Here is a 17733-nt window from a genome sequence, read left to right as displayed (position 1 = left end):
CAAACTTAAGGAAAGCTTTGACTATGTACAGACTCAGTGAGCATAGCCTTGCTATTGAGAAAGGCTGCCGTAGGCAGACCTCAAATCAAATTGTACTAGTTATGAGCCCCTAACCAACAATGCAGTTAAAAAAATATGGATAAGAATAAGAGATAAAAGTAACAAGTAATTAAAGAGCAGCAGTAAAATAACAATAGCAAGACTACATACAGGTGGGTACCTGGCTCTCAAGAGAAGACAGGCTATGTGCACACAGCCCACAAAATGAGGTGGAAACTGAGATGCACTTCCTAACCTCCTGCCAAATGTATGACCAGTTCATTCATACTGTATGTTGTAGCCTGTCCAAGAGGGGAATCACACAAGACTGATCTCAGTTAATTCATACTGTATGTTGTAGTCTGTCCAAGAGGGGAATCACACAAGACTGATCTCAGTTAATTCATACTGTATGTTGTAGTCTGTCCAAGAGGGGAATCACACAAGACTGATCTCAGTTAATTCATACTGTATGTTGTAGTCTGTCCAAGAGGGGAATCACACAAGACTGATCTCAGTTAATTCAGACTGTATGTTGTAGTCTGTCCAAGAGGAGAATCACACAAGACTGATCTCAGTTAATTCATACTGTATGTTGTAGTCTGTCCAAGAGGGGAATCACACAAGACTGATCTCAGTTAATTCATACTGTATGTTGTAGTCTGTCCAAGAGGGGAATCACACAAGACTGATCTCAGTTAATTCATACTGTATGTTGTAGTCTGTCCAAGAGGGGAATCACACAAGACTGATCTCAGTTAATTCATACTGTATGTTGTAGTCTGTCCAAGAGGGGAATCACACAAGACTGACAGCCTGTAATTTTATTAAAAGCATTCAGTTGATTACATAGCAGTTTAGAGAGCAACATCATAACAATAATCTACTTCATAATCAATATCATAATATTTATAATCAATAACATAATTATCTATATACTACTAACAACATCATAAATAATTACATCATAATCAATATCATAACATTTATAATCAATAATATCATGATCTATATACTACTAACAACATAACAATAATCTACATCATAATCAATATCATAAGATTTATAATCAATAACATCATTATCTATATACTACTAACAACATCATAACAATAATCTACATCATAATCAATATCATAACATTTATAATCAACAACATCATGAGAGGTAAACAACAACAAACCAAAATGACTTGAGAAAAAGATGACCCCTTTATTAAAAAATGTTTCAAAATACAAAGAATGAACAGATGATTATAATAATTCAAGGACTAATAATGGAAACACTTCAAGATAAAGAATCTAAGAGACACTAAATAAGATAAAGAATCTAAGAGACACTAAATAAGATAAAGAATCTAAGAGACACTAAATAAGATGAAGAATCTAAGAGACACTAAATAAGATAAAGACATGAAGACAAAAGCTAAAAGTAATACATTCTGGAACACAAAACAGACGTAATTGAGCTACTCTCTTAAAATAATTAAAACCCCATGTTACCAAAACCCCACGTTACCCAAAACCCCACGTTACCCAAAACCCCACCCATGTTACCCAAAACCCCACCCACGTTACCCAAAACCCCACGTTACCCAAAACCCCATGTTACCAAAACCCCATGTTACCAGAACCCCATGTTATCCAAAACCCCAAGTTACCCAGAACCCCATGTTATCCAAAACCCCATGTTACCAAAACCCCATGTTACCAAAACCCCATGTTACCAAAACCCCATGTTACCAGAACCCCATGTTACCCAGAACCCCATGTTACCCAGAACCCCATGTTACCCAGAACCCCATGTTACCCAAAACCCCATGTTACCCAAACCTGTAAGGCGTGGGTGTTTGTTGACGAGGAATCAAGTGCAGGAAAACAGCGATTCAGGGTATTGGCTTTAATAGACAACAGACCAAACGACAGCCAACCCAAACAGCGCACAGAGCGCACTACAAAGCAAAGTGCCCCAAACACACGGGACAACACACAGCTTGCGCAAACATACGCACCACTGAAAAATGTGCAACAAACAGCGTGTAACCACGCACAGCATACAATGGAAAAATAATCCCGCACAAAGAGCAGGCGGGCCTGCTGGCTAATAAAGCTCGCTAATTAGCCCAACTAAGAACAGGTGCACCTAATAATGAAAAGGGGGGAAAACAAAAAGGGAATCAGTGGCAGGTAGTAGGCCGGTGACGACGACCGCCGAGCGCCACCCGAGCAGGAGGGGGAGCCACCTTCGGTAGGAGTCGTGACAAAACTCCATGTTAACCAAACTGTAACGGTTGTCGTAGGAGAGAGAGGACCAAGGCGCAGCGGGTTGCATGCTCATCATTATAATTTATTAAATAAACGTGAACACGGAAAACAAAGAACGACAAACTGACAGTTTTACAGGCTGAAATACTAGCAGTGCAAAATCAACTACCCACAAATCCCCAGGTGAAAACACGCAACTAATATATGACTCCCAATCAGGAACAACGACGTACAGCTGTTCCTGATCGGGAGCCACACAGACCACACAGAAATAAACAAACTAGAAAACCAACCTAGAATACAAAAGCCAGAACATACACCAAAACCCTGTAATACATAAATAAAACACCCCTCTACAATACTCATAACCCCCGAACCACATAAAACAAATACCCTCTGCCACGTCCTGACCAACCTACAAATACAAATAACCCCTATACTGGTCAGGATGTGACAGTACCCCCCCTAAAGGTGCAGACCCCGGATGCACCTCAAAAAAAATAAAAAATAAACCCCTAACTAAAGGGAGGGAAGGGAGGGTGGCTGCCGTCAACGATGGCACCTGTCCTACACCCCCCTCCCCAACCCACCTATACTGGAGGTGGCTTAGGTTCTGGCCTACTGTCCTCCAGACTGTAGGCAGAGTCTCTTGTCTCCGGACCGTAGGCAGAGTCACTCAGTTCCGGGTCGTAGGCAGACTCATTCAGTTCCGGGCTGTAAGCAGACTCACACAATTCAAAGTTATTGTAAACTTCATTCTGATCTGGACCGCAGGCAGACACACTCGGTTCAAGATCGCAGGCAGACTCACTCGGTTCCGGGCTGTAGGCAGACTCACTCGGTTCCGGACAGTGGACTGTCTCACCTGGTGCCGGACACTCTGGACGAGGCACTGTTGCTGGACACTCTGGACGAGGCACTGTTGCCGGACACTCTGGACGAGGCACTGTTGCCAGACACTCTGGACGAGGCACTGTTGCCGGACACTCTGGACGAGGCACTGTTGCCGGATACTCGGGCCTGGTCTGACGCACTGGAAGCCTGATGCGTGGTGCTGGTACTGGAGTTATCAGCCTGGAGACACGCACCTCATGGCTAGTGCGGGGAGCAAGAATCGGCCGAGTTGGAGTGGGCTGATGCACTGGAAGCCTGATGCGTGGTGCTGGAAGTGCCAGTTTGAGGACACGCACCTCCGGGCTAGTGCGGGGAGCGGGGACAGGCTGAGTTGGACTGGGCTGACTCACTGGAAACTTGATGCGTGGTGCTGGTACTGGACGTGCCAGCCTGGAGACACGCACCTCAAGGCTGGAGCGTGTAGCGGGAAACACTGGACCGTAGAGGCGCACTGGTGGTCTCGAGCGTAGGACTGGCATCACCCCTACTGGCTGGATGCCCACTTTCCCCTGGCACATGCGGGGCGCTGGTACAGGGCATACCGGCCTGAAAATACCCGGCCTCGCCACAGCACCCATCACCCCAAAGCACGGGACCTGTCCAGTCATATGTTGCCCAAAAAAGGTACGGGGATTTGGCCTGGGGCTCAATCCTCGCCCAGCCAAACTACCCGTGTGCCCCCCCCAAATTTTTTTTTATTGGGGCTGCCTCTTGGGCTCCCTTAACCTCTCTGGTCCAGTGGGATGCTTGCGTCCCACCCTAATCAACAGCCAGTGGAATCGCGTCGCGCTAAATGCAAAACCTCATAAATGCTATAACTTCAATTTCTCAAACATATGACTATTTTACACCGTTTCATAGATACACCTCTCCTGAATCGAACCACGTTGTCCGATTTCAAAAAGGCTTTACAGCAGAAGCAAAACATTAGATTATGTCAGCTGAGTACCCAGCCAGAAATAATCACACAGCCATTTTCATAGCAACTAGCATGCATCACAAATATCCAAAACACAGCTAAATGCAGCACTAACCTTTGACAACCTTCATCAGATGACACTCCTAGGACATCATGTTACACAACACATGCATTTTTTGTTCGATAAAGTTCATATTTATATATAAAAACAGCATTTTACATCGGCGCGTGACGTTGACTAACTATTTTCCCTCAAATGATTCCGATGAATCAGCGCTACAATTTACAAAATTACTATTCGAAAACATTGTTAAAATGTAATATTGTCATTCAAAGACTTATAGATTAACTCCTCCATAGCCCTGGAAATGCTTATCCTCAGTTCTGCCCATGTCTCACGATAGTCCATCCGTTGCTCCCTCCTCCGCTGCTTGGTCCATTTTTGGTGAGTAGTTCTGTAACGCTCCTCTTCGTCTGAAGATATAGAGAAATCGCTGTCGGAAAAAGTGGACCAATACGCAGCGGGTTGCGTGCTCATCATTATAATTTATTAAATAAACGTGAACATGGAAAACAAAGAACGACAAACTGACAGTTTTACAGGCTGAAATACTAGCAGTGCAAAATCAACTACCCACAAATCCCCAGTTGAAAACACACAACTAATATATGACTCCCAATCAGGAACAACAACGTACAGCTGTTCCTGATCGGGAGCAACACAGACCACACAGAAATAAACAAACTAGAAAACCAACCTAAAATACAAAACCCAGAACATACACCAAAACCCCGTAATACATAAATAAAACACACCTCTACAATACTCATAACCCCCGCACCACATAAAACAAATACCCTCTGCCACGTCCTGACCAACCTACAAATACAAATAACCCCTATACTGGTCAGGACGTGACACAAACCCCCATGATACCCAAAACCTCATGATACCCAAAACCTCATGATGCCCAAAACCCCATGATACCCAAACCCCCATGATACCCAAAACCTCATGATACCCAAAACCTCATGATGCCCAAAACCCCATGATACCCAAAACCTCATGATACCCAAAACCCCAGGTTACCCAGAACCCCATGATACCCAAACCCCCATGATACCCAAAACCTCATGATACCCAAAACCTCATGATGCCCAAAACCCCATGATACCCAAACCCCCATGATACCCAAACCCCCATGATACCCAAAACCCCACGTTACCCAAACCCCCATGTTACCAAAAACCCAATGATACCTAAAACCCCATGTTAACCAAAAACCCATGTTACCAAAACCCCATGTTACCCAAAACATTATCTTACCCAAACCACATGTTACACAAACCCCATGTTACCGAAACCCCACCTTACTAAAACCCCATGTTACTAAAACCCACATGTTACCCAAAACCCCATGTTACCTAAAACCCACATGTTACTAAAACCCCCATGTTACCCAAAACCCCATGTTACCCAGAACCCCATGTTACTAAAACCCCCATGTTACCAAAACCCCATGTTACCCAGAACCCCATGTTACTAAAACCCCCATGTTACCAAAACCCCATGTTACCAAAACCCCATGTTACCAAAACCCCTCTATTACCAAAACCTCATGTTACCCAAACCCATGTTACCCAAAACCCCATGTTACCCAGAACCCCATGTTACCCAGAACCCCATGTTACCCAGAACCCCATGTTACCCAGAACCCCATATTACCCAGAATCCCATGTTACCCAGAACCCCATGTTTCTCTGGTGGTAAAAAACAAACTAAAAGGAATAATGGTGGTTACAGTCACTCCTTTTAGATTTCTTCCAAGGTTCTAGAAAGAGAAACTAATTCTGAACTTGTTATTAAAATTAGAACCACTTCAGGTTTGTCACCACATTTTAAACACCAGTCCACTGCTGACCATCCATTTAAAACACAAAACTGACCTAAGATCAGCATGTAGGGTCAGCTTCATTCTACTCCTACTCCGTCCCCTGGGCTGCTCTCTCCTCTCCCGGTCCAGCTTCAGCTCTGGAGCTCAGAGAGACCGTCTCCATGGCACTGACGTTGACATGAAGATCCGTGCTGCTCACACTGTTCTCTCCTCTTCCTCATGGTGGCCTAGGGAGATACAGCACAAAGAGACAGTCTGGTTGACCACAAAAACACACATGAACAACTCTCAGTGGTGTAAAGGACTTGAAAGTACTACTTAAGTAGTTTTTTGGGGTATCTGTACTTCACGTTGCTATTTATATTTTGACAACTTTTACTTTTACTTCACTACATTACTGAAGAAAATATTTTACTCCAAACATTTTCCCTGACAACATAAAGTACTCTTATCTGGTGTATTTACAAAACACACGCTTCGTTTGTTAATGATGTCTGAGTGTTGGAGTGTGTCCCTGGTTATCTGTTAATGATGTCTGAGTGTTGGAGTGTGTCCCTGGTTATCTGTTAATGATGTCTGAGTGTTGGAGTGTGTCCCTGGTTATCTGTTAATGATGTCTGAGTGTTGGAGTGTGACCCTGGTTATCTGTTAATGATGTCTGAGTGTTGGAGTGTGTCCCTGGTTATCTGTTAATGATGTCTGAGTGTTGGAGTGTGTCCCTGGTTATCTGTTAATGATGTCTGAGTGTTGGAGTGTGTCCCTGGTTATCTGTTAATGATGTCTGAGTGTTGGAGTGTGTCCCAGGTTATCTGTTAATGATGTCTGAGTGTTGGAGTGTGTCCCTGGTTATCTGTTAATGATGTCTGAGTGTTGGAGTGTGTCCCTGGATATCTGTTAATGATGTCTGAGTGTTGGAGTGTGTCCCTGGTTACCTGTTAATGATGTCTGAGTGTTGGAGTGTGTCCCTGGTTATCTGTTAATGATGTCTGAGTGTTGGAGTGTGTCCCTGGTTATCTGTTAATGATGTCTGAGTGTTGGAGTGTGTCCCTGGTTATCTGTTAATGATGTCTGAGTGTTGGAGTGTGTCCCTGGTTATCTGTTAATGATGTCTGAGTGTTGGAGTGTGTCCCTGGTTATCTGTTAAGGATGTCTGAGTGTTGGAGTGTGTCCCTGGTTATCTGTTAATGATGTCTGAGTGTTGGAGTGAGTCCCTGGTTACCTGTTAATGATGTCTGAGTGTTGGAGTGTGTCCCTGGTTACCTGTTAATGATGTCTGAGTGTTGGAGTGTGTCCCTGGTTATCTGTTAATGATGTCTGAGTGTTGGAGTGTGTCCCTGGTTATCTGTTAATGATGTCTGAGTGTTGGAGTGTGTCCCTGGGTATCTGTTAATGATGTCTGAGTGTTGGAGTGTGTCCCTGGTTATCTGTTAATGATGTCTGAGTGTTGGAGTGTGTCCCTGGTTATCTGTTAATGATGTCTGAGTGTTGGAGTGTGTCCCTGGTTATCTGTTAATGATGTCTGAGTGTTGGAGTGTGTCCCTGGTTATCTGTTAATGATGTCTGAGTGTTGGAGTGTGTCCCTGGTTATCTGTTAATGATGTCTGAGTGTTGGAGTGTGTCCCTGGTTATCTGTTAATGATGTCTGAGTGTTGGAGTGTGTCCCTGGTTATCTGTTAATGATGTCTGAGTGTTGGAGTGTGTCCCTGGTTATCTGTTAATGATGTCTGAGTGTTGGAGTGTGTCCCTGGTTATCTGTTAATGATGTCTGAGTGTTGGAGTGTGTCCCTGGTTACCTGTTAATACATAAATAAATCAAAATGATGCCGTCTGGTTTGGATATATTAATAAGGACTTAGAAATGATTACTTTTACTTTTGATACATAAGTATTATTTAAACCAAATACTTTTAGACTTTTATTCAAGTAGTTTTTTACTGGGTGTCACACTTTTAATTGAGTCATTTTCTATTAAGGAATCTTTACTTTTCTCAAGATGTGAACTTTTTTCACCACTGTGGAATGGTGATATATGATACAGACCAACTATCTACCAGACTACTAATCAATACAGTCAGACTCTCTACCAGACTACTAATCAATACAGTCAGACTCTCTACCAGACTACTAATCAATACAGACCAACTATCTACCAGACTACTAATCAATACAGTCAGACTCTCTACCAGACTACTAATCAATACAGTCAGACTCTCTACCAGACTACTAATCAATACAGTCAGACTCTCTACCAGACTACTAATCAATACAGTCAGACTCTCTACCAGACTACTAATAAATACAGTCAGACTCTCTACCAGACTACTAATCAATACAGTCAGACTCTCTACCAGACTACTAATCAATACAGACCAACTATCTACCAGACTACTAATCAATACAGTCAGACTCTCTACCAGACTACTAATCAATACAGACCAACTATCTACCAGACTACTAATCAATACAGTCAGACTCTCTACCAGACTACTAATCAATACAGTCAGACTCTCTACCAGACTACTAATCAATACATACCAACTCTCTACCAGACTACTAATCAATACAGACCAACTCTCTACCAGACTACTAATCAATACAGACCAACTCTCTACCAGACTACTAATCAATACAGTCAGACTCTCTACCAGACTACTAATCAATACAGACCAACTCTCTACCAGACTACTAATCAATACAGACCAACTCTCTACCAGACTACTAATCAATACAGTCAGACTCTCTACCAGACTACTAATCAATACAGTCAGACTCTCTACTAGACTACTAATCAATACAGACCAACTCTCTACCAGACTACTAATCAATACAGTCAGACTCTCTACCAGACTATTAATCAATACAGAACAACTCTCTACCAGACTACTAATCAATACAGTCAGACTCTCTACCAGACTACTAATCAATACAGACCAACTCTCTACCAGACTACTAATCAATACAGTCAGACTCTCTACCAGACTACTAATCAATACAGACCAACTCTCTACCAGACTACTAATCAATACAGTCAGACTCTCTACTAGACTACTAATCAATACAGACCAACTCTCTACCAGACTACTAATCAATACAGTCAGACTCTCTACCAGACTACTAATCAATACAGACCAACTATCTACCAGACTACTAATCAATACAGACCAACTATCTACCAGACTACTAATCAATACAGACCAACTCTCTACCAGACTACTAATCAATACAGTCAGACTCTCTACAAGACTACTAATCAATACAGTCAGACTCTCTACCAGACTACTAATCAATACAGTCAGACTCTCTACCAGACTACTAATCAATACATACCAACTCTCTACCAGACTACTAATCAATACATACCAACTCTCTACCAGACTACTAATCAATACAGACCAACTCTCTACCAGACTACTAATCAATACAGACCAACTCTCTACCAGACTACTAATCAATACAGACCAACTCTCTACCAGACTACTAATCAATACAGACCAACTCTCTACCAGACTACTAATCAATACAGTCAGACTCTCTACCAGACTACTAATCAATACAGTCAGACTCTCTACCAGACTACTAATCAATACAGACCAACTCTCTACCAGACTACTAATCAATACAGTCAGACTCTCTACCAGACTACTAATCAATACAGTCAGACTCTCTACCAGACTACTAATCAATACAGTCAGACCAACTCTACCAGACTACTAATCAATACAGACCAACTCTCTACCAGACTACAAATCAATACAGTCAGACTCTCTACCAGACTACTAATCAATACAGACCAACTCTCTACCAGACTACTAATCAATACAGTCAGACTCTCTACCAGACTACTAATCAATACAGACCAACTCTCTACTAGACTACTAATCAATACAGACCAACTCTCTACCAGACTACTAATCAATACAGTCAGACTCTCTACCAGACTACTAATCAATACAGACCAACTATCTACCAGACTACTAATCAATACAGACCAACTATCTACCAGACTACTAATCAATACAGACCAACTCTCTACCAGACTACTAATCAATACAGACCAACTCTCTACCAGACTACTAATCAATACAGACCAACTCTTTACCAGACTACGAATCAATACAGTCAGACTCTCTACCAGACTACTAATCAATACAGACCAACTCTCTACCAGACTACTAATCAATGCAGACCAACTCTCTACCAGACTACTAATCAATACAGACCAACTCTCTACCAGACTACTAATCAATACAGACCAACTCTCTACCAGACTACTAATCAATACAGTCAGACTCTCTACCAGACTACTAATCAATACAGTCAGACTCTCTACCAGACTACTAATCAATACAGACCAACTCTCTACCAGACTACTAATCAATACAGTCAGACTCTCTACCAGACTACTAATCAATACAGACCAACTCTCTACCAGACTACTAATCAATACAGACCAACTCTCTACCAGACTACTAATCAATACAGACCAACTCTCTACCAGACTACTAATCAATACAGTCAGACTCTCTACCAGACTACTAATCAATACAGACCAACTCTCTACCAGACTACTAATCAATACAGTCAGACTCTCTACCAGACTACTAATCAATACAGACCAACTCTACCAGACTACTAATCAATACAGACCAACTCTCTACCAGACTACTAATCAATACAGTCAGACTCTCTACCAGACTACTAATCAATACAGACCAACTCTACCAGACTACTAATCAATACAGACCAACTCTACCAGACTACTAATCAATACAGACCAACTCTCTACCAGACTACTAATCAATACAGACCAACTCTCTACCAGACTACTAATCAATACAGACCAACTCTCTACCAGACTACTAATCAATACATACCAACTCTCTACCAGACTACTAATCAATACAGACCAACTCTCTACCAGACTACTAATCAATACAGACCAACTCTCTACCAGACTACTAATCAATACAGACCAACTCTCTACCAGACTACTAATCAATACAGACCAACTCTCTACCAGACTACTAATCAATACAGTCAGACTCTCTACCAGACTACTAATCAATACAGTCAGACTCTCTACCAGACTACTAATCAATACAGACCAACTCTCTACCAGACTACTAATCAATACAGTCAGACTCTCTACCAGACTACTAATCAATACAGTCAGACTCTCTACCAGACTACTAATCAATACAGTCAGACCAACTCTACCAGACTACTAATCAATACAGACCAACTCTCTACCAGACTACAAATCAATACAGTCAGACTCTCTACCAGACTACTAATCAATACAGACCAACTCTCTACCAGACTACTAATCAATACAGTCAGACTCTCTACCAGACTACTAATCAATACAGACCAACTCTCTACTAGACTACTAATCAATACAGACCAACTCTCTACCAGACTACTAATCAATACAGTCAGACTCTCTACCAGACTACTAATCAATACAGACCAACTATCTACCAGACTACTAATCAATACAGACCAACTATCTACCAGACTACTAATCAATACAGACCAACTCTCTACCAGACTACTAATCAATACAGACCAACTCTCTACCAGACTACTAATCAATACAGACCAACTCTTTACCAGACTACGAATCAATACAGTCAGACTCTCTACCAGACTACTAATCAATACAGACCAACTCTCTACCAGACTACTAATCAATGCAGACCAACTCTCTACCAGACTACTAATCAATACAGACCAACTCTCTACCAGACTACTAATCAATACAGTCAGACTCTCTACCAGACTACTAATCAATACAGACCAACTCTCTACCAGACTACTAATCAATACAGTCAGACTCTCTACCAGACTACTAATCAATACAGACCAACTCTACCAGACTACTAATCAATACAGACCAACTCTCTACCAGACTACTAATCAATACAGTCAGACTCTCTACCAGACTACTAATCAATACAGACCAACTCTACCAGACTACTAATCAATACAGACCAACTCTACCAGACTACTAATCAATACAGACCAACTCTCTACCAGACTACTAATCAATACAGTCAGACTCTCTACCAGACTACTAATCAATACAGTCAGACTCTCTACAAGACTACTAATCAATACAGTCAGACTCTCTACCAGACTACTAATCAATACAGTCAGACTCTCTACCAGACTACTAATCAATACATACCAACTCTCTACCAGACTACTAATCAATACAGACCAACTCTCTACCAGACTACTAATCAATACAGACCAACTCTCTACCAGACTACTAATCAATACAGTCAGAATCTCGACCAGACTACTAATCAATACAGACCAACTCTCTACCAGACTACTAAACAATACTGTCAGACTTTAGGCAGGTCGGTGCAGAGATGGAAAATTCAAGGAACTTTCAATAAAATCAATGGTTATCCGAAATTCTTAGTTGGAGGATTCTGAATTTCCTGTGAATTCCCTCCACATCCAAAGATATTCCAACTGGGATTTAGAGAAAACCCGGATTTTTCCAACTCTACGTCTGAGAAAATGTCTTTACCATGTAGTACAGGTAGAAGGTGGTGATGGCTGTCAGTAGGATCAGCAGCACTACAACAATGATGATGATGAAGGCTGTCAGACGAGATGCTGCAAACAGAAACACCTTTGATGAGGGGACTGATCATCATCACATAGATCTGTGGGAAATCTGTCAATGACAAAGTTATAAGTCTGGTTCATGTTCAGTTACCTGTGACAGTGAGGGAGAGGAGCTCACTCTCAGAGGAGAAGTTATGAGAGAAAACATGATTGTCATAAACACATCTGTAGTTCCCTTGGTGGGAGTCATCTGCAGCAGGGAAGAGGAAGGCAGCAGAGTGATTGACCGCTGGCTGGGTCTGGGTTCTGTTGGAGCCGGTGAACGTGAGGAGGAAGGAGCCTCCTGTGTACTGTGGCTGAGTGGAGCAGGTGATGGTGAAGCTGTAGCCCCTGAAGACCTCGGGCCCCTGGTGGCCCCTGGAGACCCCTCCCATTGAGTCAGTCAGGGAGATATCAGGCTGGACCAGGAGATCTGTAACAATAAAATAGAACAAGAAAAACCTCTTCAACAAGTTTCCTATAGATATGACAATAACATCAGCATGTAACAGTGCTAGCCACCCTCCCTCACAGGGCAACATGAGTAGTGGGCCTACAGTCACTGAGACAACATATTTTGATATCAGGCTTACGCAGGACATCTGGAACCAGAGGAGAGAAAAAGAAAACGTAGCTCATCAACTACTTTCCTCATTTAGATATGACAATAACATGTCATGTGACAGTGGTAGTGAGTAGAGACGTTCACTGAGATAACACTCAAATACAAAAGCATTCTGGGATATTTAAGTAGTATTTGATTCCTACCAATTTGTAAGTCGCTCTGGATAAGAGCGTCTGCTAAATGACTTAAATGTAAATGTAAATGTACTTGACTGAGTGATCTATTTAGTAAAGCAGACTGACAAGCTAAACAGTCATCATGAGAGGTGCAGAGGAAGTTGTATGGATGAAGGAAATCAGTTGAATACAATTATAATACAATACATGGCCAAAAGTATGTGTAACAGTGAGTGTTTCAACCAAGGACAGACAATTCTTACACTCGCCGCGCTTCAGCACTCACCGGTTTGTTCTGTGAGCTTGTGTGACCTACCACTTCGCGACTGAGCCACTGCCAGTCTATGAAGATTGTACCAGTGTGTGCACAATTTTATACACCTGTCAGCAACAGGTGCGGCTGAAATAGCCGAATCCACTAATGTCCACATACTTTTGGCCATATAGTGTATCTTGTTATTACCTGAGCAGATCACTGTGAGTCCAGGAGAGAGATCATAACTTCTGGAGCACTCCCTCAGTGAAGACTCAGACCCAGAACATGAAACTCCAAACCCTCTAGTGGTGTTTCCAGGTAGAACTGAAACAGTGGAGCCACAACCTAGCTGTCTACACACTACTGCAGCTACATCCCTCTGGTTCCAGTCAGATCCCACAGTCCTCCACTCTCCCTGGTCGTACCGCTCCACTACACCAGCACAGCGACTGCCTCCTCCCACCAGCCTCACATCATCAGGCTCTGAGAAAAGAAAAGAGAGAGACAGTAATCTTACTATTTTCTCACTAAAACACACCTATATTGTCTCTCATATTCTTCACTCCAGGTGAGAAACAATGTTGATTGAGTGACAAACTGTTTCTTACCTGAGCAGGTGAGTCCAACAGCATTACCAGGTAGACAGGTGTTGTTTTCTCTGTCTGAGGTGTCACAGTCCAGGAGAAGGGACTCATTGCCTTTACACTGGAACTCTTTATCCCAGGTCTGACCCTCACCTTCTCCATAGAGCCCCCCCTGTAGAGCTGCAGGAGCCCCACAGCCAAGCTCCCCACAGACTACCTCTGCATCCTGCCGGTCAAAGTCAGCTTCACACACTGAGGCCCAGGACTGATCGGACTTCACCTCCACTCTCCCAGAGCAGAGACCAGCTCCATCCACAAGCCGCACAGACTCTGGAGAAAAAGACTTGTTTGAACATTCAATCAGTTTTGTTGATGACACTGTCAAGGACTAAACACAAATATGTTGGATAAAAGATTGTAGTTTGCTATGTTTGATACTGTAAGAGGTAGAAATGGGTTCTTAGTCACTCAGGATAGGGTTGAAAATAATGCAGGCAGGAGACAGGAATAAGTTCACTTCACTTTATAGAAAATAAACAGCTGGACATCCATCAGGCAGCTTATACTTCAGTACCATCTGAACTACAAGGTCTGATGCTATATGTCAGGGTCAGGCTGGACTGGGCCAAGAGAGGAAAAGGTTACTGGTTATGATGACATCACCGGTGAGAAGTCAGTGATAAAAACATATTCTCTCTCTCATTACTCTTCCCCTACTCATCCCTCCTCTCTTTGTGTCAGTGGTAGTGAGGAGAGACCTTCACTGAGATAACACTCAAATACAAAAGCATTCTGGGATATTTAAGTAGTATTTGATTCCTACTTGACTGAGTGATCTATTTAGTAAAGCAGACTGACAAGATAAACAGTCATCATGAGAGGTGCAGAGGAAGTTGTATGAATGAAGGAAATCAGTTGAATATAATTATAATATCTTGATATTTTCTGAGCAGATCCCTGTCCAGGAAGAAGATAAAGTACATGGCCAAAGTATGTGTTACTCGACAGTGAGTTTTGCAATCAAGCATTATTTTTACGCTCTACGTGGTTCAGCACCCGGCGGTCCGTTCTGTAAGCTTGTGTGACCAAATGCTTCACGGCTGAGCCGTTGTTGCTCCTAGGCGTGCCACATTGAAAGTCACTGAGATCTTCAGTAAGGACATTTAGCTGTCAATGGTTGTCTATGGAGATTGCATGGCTGTGTGCTTGATTTTAAACACCTGTCAGCATTAAGTGTGGCTGAAAAAGCCGAATCCACTAAAGTCCTCTTACGTTTGGCCATATAGTGTATCTTGTTATTACCTGAGCAGATCACTGTGAGTCCAGGAGAGCGATCATAACTTCTGGGACACTCCCTCAGTGACGACTCAGACCCAGAACAGGAAGCTTCAAACCCTCTAGCAGGGTTTCCAGGTGGTACTGAAACAGTGGACCCACAACCCAGCTGTCTACACACTACTGCAGCTATATCCTTCACGTCAGAGAGAGTTCCCACAGTCCTCCACTCTCCCTGGTCGTACCGCTCCACTCCACCAGCACAGCGACTGTCTCCTCCCACCAGCCTCACATCATCAGGCTCTGAGAAAAGAAAAGAGAGAGACAGTAATCTTACTATTTTCTCACTAAAACACACCTATATTGTCTCTCATATTCTTCACTCCAGGTGAGAAACCATGTTGATTGAGTGACAAACTGTTTCTTACCTGAGCAGGTGAGTCCAACAGCATTACCAGGTAGACAGGTGTTGTTTTCTCTGTCTGAGGTGTCACAGTCCAGGAGAAGGGACTCTTTGCCTTTACACTGGAACTCTTTATCCGAGGTCTGACCCTCACCTCCTCCATAGAGCCCCCCCTGTAGAGCTGCAGGAGCCCCACAGCCAAGCTCCCCACAGACTACCTCTGCATCCTGCCGGTCAAAGTCAGCTTCACACACTGAGGCCCAGGACTGATCGGACTTCACCTCCACTCTCCCAGAGCAGAGACCAGCTCCATCCACAAGCCGCACAGACTCTGGAGAAAAAGACTTGGTTGAACATTCAATCAGTTTTGTTGATGACACTGTCAAGGACTAAACACAAATATGTTGGATAAAAGGTTGTAGTTTGCTATGTTTGATACTGTAAGAGGTAGAAATGGGTTCTTAGTCACTCAGGATAGGGTTGGGAATAATGCAGGCAGGAGACAGGAATAAGTTCACTTCACTTTATAGAAAATAAACAGCTGGACATCCATCAGGCAGCTTCACTTCAGTACCATCTGAACTACAATGATCTGCCCATGAACATCTCCCATAAACCAATATGACAAACACAAATATAATGTTTAAATACATCTGACATCTCTCCCTCTATTTAAATTAAATAAAAAACACATAAAACATGATACATGGTAATATTGTATAATGTATAAATAAATCTCTCAATATGACCAGTCTCTTACCTGAACAGATCACATGATGATAATATTCACCAAAACAGTAACCAGGTCCTCCTCTGTTGTCACACTGTCTAATAAAATACTCATTTCCACTACATCTACTAGATAGTCTGACTCCTCTTGTGTTATGTTCAAACAGTGGTCCTCTAGATTCAGCTACAACATTCCCACAGTCCAGCTCTCTACACACAACCTTAGCCACCATCATGCTCCACCAACTAGAACATAGACCTGACCACTCTCCTCTGTAGAAGACTTCCACTGTCCCAGAACAGGAAGTGGTCCCATTCACCAGTCTGACTGAGTGTTCAGCTGTAAACAGCAGAGAGGAAAACACAGTGGTGAGGACAGATGATGACTGATTCTGTTATTCTAACAGCAGTAGTGCTTTGTGGTTGACAAGTATTAGTAGTTCCATAAAACACTACTTGTTATTGGGGTTTAGAATGGTTTGTATGGACACATGAATTTCTCCATGTGGGATAATAAAGTTGACTAATATTGAACTGCTATAATCACTGCAGATTTATACTCTACCTACCTGGTGGACTGACGCTTTGAGCCTGGAGATCTGAGGACAAAGAGAGAGACAGAGGAGAAAGAGAGAGAAAGAGACAGAGAGATAGAGAGAAACAAAGGAGAAAGGGAGGAGTCAGAGGAAGAGAGAGACAGAGGAGAAAGAGAGAGACAGAGGTTAAATGAACATCAACATGACCTTTCATGATGTGATGGGGAAGACAGGCTTATCATGAGGTTTGGCTTCCCTGTAGCTCAGTTGGTAGAGCATGGTGTTTACAACGCTAGGGTTGTGGGTTCAATTCCCACGGGGGACCAATACGGAGAAGAAAAAGAATAGGAAAGAAAAATGTATGAAATGTATGTGTTCACTACTGTAAGTCGCTCTGGATAAGAGCGTCTGCTAAATGACCTAAATGTATGTAAATGTTTCACATGTGTTTGGTTACATAGTTCCCAATGTTCTTCTTAGTGATAAAACAGCAAACATTAAGAGTGTTTACTTATCAGACCCACATATATAATAAATATACTATAATATACTATATTCATATGCTTTTAGTACT

General features: G+C 42.5%; 1 protein-coding gene and 1 pseudogene across 1 annotated transcript in view; both read right to left on the bottom strand.

Moving 5' to 3' along the window:
• Positions 1–17733, bottom strand: part of LOC115187368 (deleted in malignant brain tumors 1 protein-like) — a 153131-nt pseudogene that overhangs the window by 68272 nt on the left and 67126 nt on the right.
• The window catches only part of LOC115187372 (high affinity choline transporter 1), a 301018-nt gene that overhangs the window by 247482 nt on the left and 35803 nt on the right, over positions 1–17733 (bottom strand). The gene's annotated exons all lie outside the window — the stretch shown is intronic.

Source organism: Salmo trutta, unplaced genomic scaffold (assembly GCF_901001165.1).
Source record: "Salmo trutta unplaced genomic scaffold, fSalTru1.1, whole genome shotgun sequence".
Taxonomy (NCBI): Eukaryota; Metazoa; Chordata; class Actinopteri; order Salmoniformes; family Salmonidae; genus Salmo; species Salmo trutta.
The sequence above is the reverse complement of the archived record's forward strand: the minus strand, read 5'-3'. Positions and strand labels throughout refer to the sequence as shown.